Source organism: Coffea arabica, chromosome 11e (assembly GCF_036785885.1).
Source record: "Coffea arabica cultivar ET-39 chromosome 11e, Coffea Arabica ET-39 HiFi, whole genome shotgun sequence".
Lineage (NCBI taxonomy): Eukaryota > Viridiplantae > Streptophyta > Magnoliopsida > Gentianales > Rubiaceae > Coffea > Coffea arabica.
The window spans coordinates 23,506,351-23,516,603 of record NC_092331.1 but is presented as its reverse complement, the minus strand read 5'-3'; the positions used below and the strand labels follow the sequence as shown (position 1 = coordinate 23,516,603).

The following is a 10,253-nucleotide window of genomic DNA, read 5'->3' as shown; positions in this document are numbered from 1 at the left end:
CCACATCGCAGACACTTTCCTTCTTTCTTCCAACAATTCCCTTCCGTATGATTTGGCCCTCCGCAATATCCACAGGGACCACGAGTAGCAGAGACCGAACCTTCCGGTGAGACACCACTTGATACCCCCGGCAGTCGTACTCCCCCGTTTCCCTTTCCAATCTTAGGGGGTGTACTTTTACCCTCTTGCTCAGAGCTACTCCCAGGAAAGCCCATTTTCTTGATTTGGAAGTTTCTCACCTGTAACCTCGCATTTTCAACCTGCTAGGCTTTCTCCACAGCATCACTAAAGGCGCTAAGTTGGGCTACAGCCAAGTCCTTCTGAATCTCAACATTTAAGCCCTGGACAAAACGCCTTATCCGTCTTTGTTCAGTTACAATCAGTTCGGGCGCAAACTTTGATAACCGAGTAAATTGACTCTCATACTCGGCTACGGTCTGAGTTCCCTGACGAAACCGAATGAATTCATCTTCCTTCTTTTCTTGGATTACGGGAGGGAAAAACTTGGCGTAGAATTCCCTCATAAAGTTTGTCCACGTCCTCGGTGTTTGTTCCCTTTCCCATTTCATTCGAATTACGTTCCACCAAGAACGGGCGGCTCCCTCCAGTTGGAAGACAGCAAACGTGACCTGTCTCTCCTCGGTATAGTGTAAAGCTGCAAAAATGTCTATCATTTTCTCTAACCACCTTTCAGCCACATCTGGATCGGGTCCTCCAAGGAATTTCGGTGGAGAGAACTTTTGAAATCTTTCAAGGGCTCTATCCTCGCCCTCTATATGGTTACCAGGGTATCCAGGTTGAGGATTAGGGTTTTGGCCCTGGTGTTCCACTACATGGGCTAGCAGATCGGCCATGCGCTGGATAGCAGCGGCTACTTGAGTATTTGGATCGACCCTAGGTTCAAGAGTTGGTTCAGGTATTGGTTCCCGGTTACCCCTTTCATTCAAGGGTTGCTTACGTCCGCGCCCACGACCTCGTCCACTACGAGTACCCTCCATTGGTCTAATCAATCTAGGGTCGAAGCGTGAATGTAACATTAAAGATAATTATAGGTATAAGCAAGTAACAGGAAGTACACACAGATCAAAAGCATATATACATAACACAACTGTACCGAACCAGTCACATTGTAGTAGTCAATTAGATACAAATATAAGAGATCCATGAAAGTAGCGGGGTCATCCAAAAGTACTATAGACAGACTAGGTCACAAGTACAAAAATAACTAACGAAAAGCTTTTCCCCCTCTAGGGCTCCGTCCATAATCTACGAGAACAACACCATTTATATCTTAAGCAAGGTTGATCACGCTTAACAACACCCGAACAAACCACACGAAATTCCATAGAATCACATTTCTAGTTCGCCCAAGTCCTTTCTAACCTAGGCTCTCATCTCTTTCGTATCCGGGCGTAAGAATCCCATCTAAGATAATTCACAACTCGAGCCGGTCGGTCCCAAGAGTAAATCATCCCTATTAAAGATTCCTTCCCGACATACATATCACTACAAGAAATTTGGTCATCAGTGACAACAATATGTCATCACAAGACATAGAAATGTTGTCACTAATGACTTTTATTGACGACTTTTGAGTTGTCACAGAGTCGTCACTATATCTCCGTCGGTAAAAGTATATAGTGACAACACAAAAAGTCGTCAGTGAATGGTTGTCATTAGTGACAATAATATGAAAGAGTTTTATTGACGACTTAGCATGTTGTCAGAGATGTATTGATCAAGGTTGTCACTGAAAAGTGTCAGAAGTTGTCACTTATATGATCTACTTATTGACAATATTTGTTGTCACAATTGAAGTTTGGAGTTAGTGACAAGCTTTGTTGTCACAAAGAGTTTTTTATTCTTGTTATGCAACAGCTCTTTTTTGTCATTAGTGATCTTTAACATTGTCAGCTCCATTTCAATAAACTCACAATTTAGCATGGTAAATTATTTATCTAAAATAAATTGAAAGAAGTAATCTAAACAATCGATAATCAAAAGTAGTTGTTGCATTAGGCTACATGCCAATATAGCATATTAAGTACTCAAATGTCATATTGAGGTGCACATTACCCAACAAAGGTCTATAAAAGTAACATTGTGCCCAAATATCACATATTCATAAGGTACGTTTACAAAAGGAATTAATTTTAAGAAACCAAAGAACATCCAAGCGGACCCTTGCATGAGAAATTGACTTTGTCTTCAACATCCTTCAGTCATTGCCATAGATAGCTCCCAAAATTTTGTTTAAATAGCATTTATCTGTAACAAAGTAGTAAAACAAGTAGATAAGGGGAGGATTACAACACTGAAGGAGAAGTAACAATACTTAGGTTGTTTTGCTAAAATATGCAATCCAATAAGAACCTCAATAATTAAAGCTGTACATTCAAAATCAGCTCAAGAAATAAGTACTGCTATTAAACTTCAGCTTCAAAGGAATAATATAACAAGTTGATAATGCAACAAGCACTGCTATAAGTACTGCTATGAACAATATAACCAATTGATAAGACTACAAGCACAACACTAAAGGAAAAGCAACTTTGATTCGCTTGCTTAGCTAAACATTCAAATAAACTAAACTGAACTAAACCAAAACAATCCAAAGTAATGAATAGCAGAGGATACAACGTGTCAAGTATGATAACCAAAGTAATATCAATCACGATACAAGGTGTCGAGCTATCCATTCATATAGGAGAAACTGAGGCAATGTGTACCTCATTTATAAAAGAGAAACTGATGCAATGGGTATCGTGAGAAAGATGTCTATGGGTTGCTCAATCTTTACAACCCATTTCTCCAAACCACTAGAGGATGAATACATGGAGTGGTACTGCATAAACAATATTAACATTATCAAAATCCATATACCCAAATTACTCCAATCACAAAAACAACTAAAAGCTACTGAAAAGCATTGGAATTGCCATGTAAATGCTTGTTAAAGCAGTAAATATTGTAAATTGCAAGACTTAATAGCTACCATCCAAGGTCAGAACTCATCACTATCCTAGCTTGTGCTCAAACACATTACCTCAATAACACCATCATATCGTACAAAAACTCAAATCACTTAAATATTTCAGAACAACATATGCTAAGCTTAGAGAGCACAAATTTCTATAATGAAAGATCCAAAGTTCAAAACTTTCAAAGTCAAATAAGAGAACTTTAAAAGCAGCAAATTAAAGAAAACAATTAAGTCACCTATTCGATAATCTTCATTGCCACTCTATCTTTAACACTCCCTCCTAGCTTCAAGAATTCAGTATTGCTTCAGATCTAACAAAGTAAATATTCGTCATCAATTCAAGTAAATAATAAGCTGAACATAACTATGAAAAATAATATGTTTGTTGAGAAAAAAAATTACCTCATAGCCAGTGGCATCAGATAGGCTATTGATTTATCAGGTACATTTATTTTTCAAGAAAGAAAAACAAGCACCCTGTCCTCTTCACCATATCTTATTTTATGCCCTAAGGTAGAATACTCTGAAAACCATTTCAAATTACACTTCAAATCACAAACTACTCCTAAGTATAAACTACTTTGCCATACTTAAGTAACCAAAACTGAATTGCATGGAGAAATAAAAGATAATTAAGGTAAGAACATAGATGATAATTTGAACCAAAAAGCACAGGAATTACCCATCCACAATGGCATAACATGTGTATAAACTACTTCACCGTACTTAAGTAACCAAAGTTGAATTGCACAGATCACATACAAAAGTTGAACTAATCTTTCCCTATTTTTTGTGGGCATTCTCCTATAGGTTTGTACAAGTAGGAACGCAAGGGAAAAATTTGACTGTGGTAATAGAAGAAATCAGAGCATTACTGTTCCTTACTGCTTCTTTGCTAACATTTTTATGAGCCCCTTAATAATTTTACCAAACCACATCAAATTCATGATAGAAAGAGCGCAAGGCACAACAAATACTAGAAAATAACCAACTGAATGCATCTGGATGACCTGACTATAATGAATGTAAACATGGTGAAACATGTAAACAAACAACAAAATCCTTGCCATCAGCCAACCAAAAAAAATAAAGAGACCGTTAATTAGGTAGGCATTGGACCTCTTCAATCCAGAAATATCAAGATGCCATCTCATGTTGATTTCTGGGGTAGTCATTTCTGATATGAGGACCATGAATATATAAAGCTGCCCCTTCCCAGTAAATACAAAATATGCTACAGAAACTCCGAAAAGACTGTGATGGACAATATACTCTAGTGTCTGTGTGTGTCTCTGTGTGTGTGTGTGTGTGTGTGTGAGAGAGAGAGAGAGAGAGTTAAGGAGTTGATATAGAAACAGGTGCATGCCTCTATGTATGGTTGTGTTACTTATGACCTGTACCAATATTACCCCAGACCATTCAACAAACGGAGTCATGGTCTGGTTTCATTTCAGCCCACAACCTAACTAAAAACCATACCAACTGCTTAACTCAACCCTTTTAATTGTTCTAGTTTTTAGAATAATAACTAAAAAACTAAACTGATAATAGAAGCTTCAAGCACAATAAATTTTTCATTGAGGCCAGAAAGAATAAGCATAAGAGCACTTCCAACATCACCAACCCTTTCCAGCAAGAAGGAAGCTGCATCTACAATTCCATATTCCTGACAGAGGCGTAAACAGTTCTCTACTCTACAGCTTGACAAAATGACATAGTGACAACTCTAACTAAACCATAGATATACAAGATTAACTAAGCCATAAACTTTTAAAGGGAGAAAAATAAATTAGAAGTTGTTAACATGATAAACCAGAGCTTGCTTGTTCACCGGCACAACAATAAACATACAAGTCCATTGAGCATATATCACAGCAGCTTGCCACGCGCATGATTAATAATACATCCCTCCTTTCAAGAACTTCATCCACAGTTGAAGATATACTCACCTCAAGATAGTGTTCTGTCACTTCATCTATCAGTTGAATTGGCTTACTGCGGAGCAATTTTGGGAAATCATTCAATTCTTCAAGGAACGTCTTAATTCTATCTGACTAATGCTTTTCCATCCTTCCACTCAAAAAATGTAAACTACCATATTTTCTTAAGCAAGAAAATTTGAGATTTCCAGTTGTGTGAACTTCAACAAGTGTATTCAAATAAAGAAAAAGGCTCTCTGGGTGAGAGTGTAACTGAGAAATTACCATCAGAGTTTGCACAAAATTACCTGTCTAATTTGACCAGATCACCAATCCTTGAAAAGACTGCTGCTTGGAAGGCTTCTGAATCAGTTTCACTCATTCTCCCCCTACCAAGTCCAGCCGTAGCTGATTTTGTACAAAAAATCGTTGAGAAGCAGCAAGTCCTTCCCAAGTGGGCCAAAAAGTAGAGGATACAATTAATCTAGGGAATTCACGATAACTAGGCAAAAAATTTTCCCTAATTTTTTCCCTAAGTTAAGATTTAGGGCAATAAAATTTCAGGGGATGAAAAGTTTAATCATATAAATAACCATAAAATTACACCCTCAATGCAGGTTCAACAAGAATGCAGGTAGAAATTTTCAGAAAATAAAAAAAAACAAGCGTAGGGCCAAAATATTTGCAAACTATCTTAGAGACAAAGGAGAGAGGGAAAGAACTAACCTTTGGATAAAGAGTCCGAATCTCATTCAACAAAATCGTCTTTTGACCGGAGCCAATCAGTCCAGGGAAGGCAACTGGCCTTAGGCCTTAGCTTAGCTGATTTGGTTCTTGGGTTTGTTGAGTCCCTGATTACTGCCCCAAGACTTTCCGTTCAGTGACATTCACAGGTCTTCTGTTCCCAGGACATTGACTTAAATAAAAGCGTGTACTGATTAGGGCTCAACAAAGTCTCCTGCCCGCGATGACTTGGGAAGAGTAATCCTTTAGACTCATTCTCCTATCGGAGGAAGATGCCGGGTGCTACAGGTCTCGTTTTTTCACTAAGCCACTAAGATCTGACTCAACATCGGCCCGCAGAGACTTGGAGAATACTTGGTCTTCAATGCCCAAGAGCCACGGTACTTCACTGGTCTTCAATTGTCGAAGAGATCGAGAGTGTGGTAGAGGTGGAGGTGGAGGTGAAAATGGAAGTGGAAGTGGAGGTGGAGCCGTGGATGTAGAGGTGAGTGTGGGCTGACGGGCTGAGTAAAAGTGAGGTGATTTGTGAGAGTCTGAGAGAGAGTTCAACACTTAGAAAAGTTATTGTTTTGCATCTACATAGTACAAGAGACTTGGACAAATTTGCGCCTCTTTTTTTGCCTTGAATTTTAAAATTGTGCCACTTTGTTTTTGTCTTGAATTTTAACTAGATTTGGACATCATAATTCCCCCCTTTTTACACAAGAAAAATTGGTGCAATTTTGTCTTTTATAATTGTATTTGAAATATAGATTTCATTTTTATTCATTATTTTTGTGTCACAATTTTAAAAATTTTAGTATGATTAAAAATTCTAGTATGAGTGGCAAAATTTTTTAAATTCATATAAATGGAAAAGCATTTTAATAAAATTTAACTAGTTCTTATAGGTGCTAAAACTTTATATCAATTATAACTACTATTTATAAAACTTCACTATTAATCCATTATCTTCAAATAAGAAAAAAAAATGCACAATTCAACTAATACATAAAGTGTATTAGTTAATTAACTAAGGAGTTTAGGATTTATCCACTTCGATAACCGGTTCAATTTGAAAACTCTTATTTATATTCATATCAAATTAACTAATAATCATTCTAAGTTAAGTAGTCACAAGTTTATTTACACTAATGAATTTTTTATTTTTTAATTATTTTTTATTCTAATGAAGTTATTACATATACAAGAAAATTAAACTAATAAGGAGGCTCATAAGTATACAACAATTAAAAATCATTAGAGAACACATAATGATTACAAAAAATTAGGAATAATAGTTGCAAAAAGCAATAAATATTTTAAATCAAACAGTGATAAGACTAGGTTGTCACTAACGGCTATATAATGTTATCAGTGACAACAAGAGCAAAGTTGTCAAAGAAAGTGCTATTAATACTGACGACTTTTAGAAAGTTGTCACTATTACAGTTCCCGCTCTCTCCGTGACTCTTGGCAGGAATCGAATTGTGACAACAATGCAAGGTCGTCATTGATGTGTTGGCTTCCTTGACTCAATTGTGACAACTTGCCGTATTGTGGTTAAAGGACCCCATTCTGTGACGACTTTTTTTCATCACTGAGAAATGTTGTCACTAATGACCAAATTTCTTGTAGTGTATCTATCTTCCTCAAGTTCCATGATAGAGATTTTTACACTTATAACATGCACGGTTCATAACTTATACCCAAGAAAACACGTAATCCTTTACACACATTCACAAAGTAGGACCATAACACCACTTGGCCCAAGCTCACTCTGCGCAGAGACCACGCGAAACAGCTCTGATACCACCTGTGACAGCCCCACCTCACCCTAAGGCGAACCAAAGGGTTCGGCGGACCGCCTGCCCAGCTCTTGCCAAGACTACGGAGTCGATTCACACAAACCCAACATAGTACGCGCAATAGGATCCAAACAAAACGAATAATCGGAAACTACATATATTTACATTGGAGTCTTGAACAAATTAACATACAGTCCAATCCGAGGTATTCATACTACACAAAATACAATTAGGGCTTCGTTTTCAAAAGAGCTTAACAACATGGCATATATACTAGCATGACCCTTTTCTTCCAAAACCGTGATTTCCAAGTTTGTCCCCTGTAAGGAAAACAAAGGTAACAGAAAGGGGTGAACTTGCGCTCAATGAGGTACCAAACATATAGGGGTAAAATCATGACCTTTCACGTTTAACCAATCAGATACATATACCAGATATAAAGGAAAGTAGTTAGACACGGTGATTCAAAGGGAAAGGATACAAGTGGCTCTTAGGAGCCAGATTTCCATTTGCAGTACTTGATCCGAACCCTATGACTCTCCGTCAACGTAAATAGAGCCAACATGTCCGTAGACCCCACTTTACACCAATTTTCCGTCCACCAAACATACCCCTACCGAGCCCGAACGCCGAACAGGAACAGTAATGGTAATACTCGAGTATACCGAAATCAAGAGTCTCAATACCCAAAGATTCCCAGAACAGACTACCGTGGTTCGTTATCTAATCGACCAGGCCCTTGCCAGCCCAACTCGAGTAACTAGCCACAGGTGTTGAGCTCAAAGGTCACAGAAAGGTCGTTGGATACCAACCTCCAAACGATGTCCGAACCAACTCAGATACAGAAAACAGATTATACACAGTAAATAGGCATACAGACAGACAGTAAATAAGCATACAGACAGACAAGAGAACGAGTGTGATAAAGTACACTCTCGTCTCAAACAGAATAAACAGATAATACAGTCATTCAGATCACAGATTGCAAGTGCAAAAATCAAGTTAAGCAACAAATGAGGGGAGTGGTACACTCATCGGTTCTAGTTCTTCGAAAGTTTTTAGCCACGAAACCCTAAAATAATCAAGATAAAACAATTATAGTTCGCACATCCACAAACCCAGTAAATGAAATGCATAAATGAGGCTCGACTACATGTCGTATGCCTTTCCAGGTTAAGTACTAGTACAGAAGAATAAAAATATGACATTTGAGTTAAAAAAATAACATTTGGTCTTAGGGTTACAAACAACTCCCAAAACCCCTTCATTTTTACCAAGATCAACTCAACTTGTGAAGGAATTGCGTAGCCCTAAAATTTTGGGCCGCATGCCTTCTGTATTTACCTATTTTCCAGCCATTTATGGCTTCATTATTTTTCCTTAAGTCAGTCCAATTCAACACATAAGAAATCTCAATACAATAGCCCTTCAACTAGGCTCAAATTCATCCAAATACAAAGCAAATCTAGGAATGCAACTAGAAATCAAATTTTAAGGACAAAGCTAAATAGCAGGTTTGACGTCTCTTAGCAGAACAGACACAACTGAAGTTATGCTTATCGGATTGGGGTGTAATTTATACCGTTTCGAAGCTAAGATAAAGGCCTACAACTTTGATGCAGACCACTTAGTCCAGTTCATAGTGTATCTTGGTTGAAATGTCAAATTAGAGAACCAGCATCTCACAATCAGACTAGTTAACCGCACTATGATTAAACGACAATAACTCAGGCTACCGAAGTCCGATTGAGGTGTATCTTATGGCGTTTCGAAGCCAAGACATATACCTACATTTTTTATGAAGATCTCCAAAGCTAAACATGCATTTTTAGAGTCAAAAATTGAAATCCCCATGAAGATAGAAAACTGTCTTATGGGTAGTCAAGGGTATTTCAGTCATTTCACATGCTACGATGCTCCGATCGAGCTGAAATTTTACAGGCAGCTATAAAACATCATTTCCTACAACTCATGTTTTGTGCTAAGCCTAATTCGGCCTCTAACCTAGCAGAAAAGAACAGGACAGAACAGGGGTTAGTTGAAACCCTAATCTGGAATTTTCACACCAAACCAGAAATTTTCCACAACCAATCATATCCAACGTATAACAACTCCATTTTAAACTATAACAAACCATCAATCCATGACTAAACAATAATTACTATATTAAAACATAAAAATTACTAACAAATCAAAAATCCATCAAAACTCTACCTTTAACCATAAAACATACCACAAAGCAACATATTTAGCCACTAATTTAACATTATTAAGGACAAAGGAAGAAGGTCTTAGTAACTCACTTTACAACTCAAGAAAGATTGCAACTTAACACCTTTTCTTCTCAAACCACTCCACCACTCTCCTTAATCCTACCAAGAGAAAGGTTTTTATGGAGCAAATCAAAGTTTTAACGGTTGGTTTCCAAGATCAAAGCAAGGAATGGAAGGAATAAGTGAAGGCTTTCTTTCTTTTTTTTTCTTGTGAAGCTCGGCCAAGATGTTCAAAGAATGAAGATGATTGTTGGCCAATTTTGGGTTTTAGCAAAGTTAGTGAATAGTGGTCAAAATCCAAGAACCAACCACGTCGCGACACTTAGCACCTTTTGAGTTAAAACATATTCTTTTGTCTCTCCAAGATTAATCCAACTAAGTAACCTCTAATTATGTCTTAACACCTAGTAAATTAATCCCTGTATACAAAACTTAACCTAATTGACCAAATTTCTCTCACTTAACGCACTAGCGGGTCCCACGTCCACTATACACTCCAAACTTAATATGAACTAACTTATATCAGAAAAATATTTTAAAAACTCTA

General features: G+C 37.4%; 2 long non-coding RNA genes across 2 annotated transcripts; both read right to left on the bottom strand.

The window, feature by feature from the left end:
• Positions 1-2,785: 2,785 nt before the first annotated feature.
• On the bottom strand, positions 2,786-3,678 carry LOC140020998 (uncharacterized). Its single transcript, XR_011824957.1, has 3 exons — positions 3,386-3,678; positions 3,220-3,294; positions 2,786-2,845 (listed from the first exon to the last, which is right to left on the bottom strand). It is a non-coding gene; the product is annotated as an uncharacterized lncRNA (long non-coding RNA).
• A 1,311-nt stretch (positions 3,679-4,989) lies between these two features.
• Positions 4,990-5,722, bottom strand: LOC140020952 (uncharacterized). Its single transcript, XR_011824908.1, has 2 exons — positions 5,629-5,722; positions 4,990-5,310 (listed from the first exon to the last, which is right to left on the bottom strand). It is a non-coding gene; the product is annotated as an uncharacterized lncRNA (long non-coding RNA).
• Positions 5,723-10,253: the final 4,531 nt, after the last annotated feature.